Source organism: Micropterus dolomieu, linkage group LG20 (genome assembly GCF_021292245.1).
Source record: "Micropterus dolomieu isolate WLL.071019.BEF.003 ecotype Adirondacks linkage group LG20, ASM2129224v1, whole genome shotgun sequence".
Lineage (NCBI taxonomy): Eukaryota > Metazoa > Chordata > Actinopteri > Centrarchiformes > Centrarchidae > Micropterus > Micropterus dolomieu.
Window position 1 is genome coordinate 2463763 of NC_060169.1, and position 1465 is coordinate 2465227.

Here is a 1465-nt window from a genome sequence, read left to right on the forward strand (position 1 = left end):
TCACTGTTGTCTCTGTTCTCTGTCCTTTGTTCGCTGTTCTCTCTGTTCTGTGTTCACTGTTGTCTCAGTTCTCTGTCCTTTTGTTCGCTGTTCTCTCTGTTCTGTGTTCACTGTTGTCTCTGTTCTATTGCCTTTTGTTCGCTGTTCTCTCTGTTCTGTGTCCACTGTTGTCTCTGTTCTTTCTATTCTTTCTATTCTTTGTTCTCGTTATTCTGTTATTTCTGTTCTCTGTGGTCTCTTGTTTCTGTGTTCTCTCTGTTCTGTGTTCTCTCTATTCTCTGTTCTCTCTGTTCTCTCTGTTCTTTCTGTTCTAGCTGTTCTCTGGTCTCTCTTCTCAATTATCTGGTCTAGGTTCTCAGTTCTCTCATTTCTCTCAGTTCTCTGGTCTCACTGGTCTATCTGTACTTTGTTCTCTGTTCTCACTGTTTTCTGACCTCTGTTTTCTCTGGTTTCTCAGCTCTCTCTTCTCAGTTCTCTTTGTTCTCTGTTCTCTCTGTTTTTAGTCAAGTGGCGCTTAGCAGAGTCCAGTAAGAGTCCAGTAGAGTTTAGCAGAGTCCAGTAGAGTTTAGCAGAGTCCAGTGGAGTTTAGCAGAGTCCAGTAAGAGTCCAGTAGAGTTTAGCAGAGTCCAGTAGAGTTTAGCAGAGTCCAGTAGAGTTTAGCAGAGTCCAGTAGAGTTTAGCAGAGTCCAGTAGAGTTTAGCAGAGTCCAGTGGAGTTTAGCAGAGTCCAGTAAGAGTCCAGTAGAGTTTAGCAGAGTCCAGTAGAGTTTAGCAGAGTCCAGTAGAGTTTAGCAGAGTCCAGTAGAGTTTAGCAGAGTCCAGTGGAGTTTAGCAGAGTCCAGTAAGAGTCCAGTGGAGTTTAGCAGAGTCCAGTAAGAGTCCAGTAGAGTTTAGCAGAGTCCAGTGGAGTTTAGCAGAGTCCAGTAAGAGTCCAGTAGAGTTTAGCAGAGTCCAGTAGAGTTTAGCAGAGTCCAGTAGAGTTTAGCAGAGTCCAGTAGAGTTTAGCAGAGTCCAGTGGAGTTTAGCAGAGTCCAGTAAGAGTCCAGTGGAGTTTAGCAGAGTCCAGTGGAGTTTAGCAGAGTCCAGCAGAGTCCAGTTAGAGTCCAGTAGAGTTTAGCAGAGTCCAGTAAGAGTCCAGTAGAATTTAGCAGAGTCCAGTGGAGTTTAGCAGAGTCCAGTAAGAGTCCAGTAGAGTTTAGCAGAGTCCAGTAAGAGTCCAGTAGAGTTTAGCAGAGTCCAGTAGAGTCCAGTGGAGTTTAGCAGAGTCCAGTTAGAGTCAAGTAGAGTTTAGCAGAGTCCAGTAAGAGTCCAGTAGAATTTAGCAGAGTCCAGTGGAGTTTAGCAGAGTCCAGTAGAGTCCAGTGGAGTTTAGCAGAGTCCAGTTAGAGTCAAGTAGAGTTTAGCAGAGTCCAGTAAGAGTCCAGTAGAGTTTAGCAGAGTCCAGTGGAGTTTAGCAGAGTCCAGTA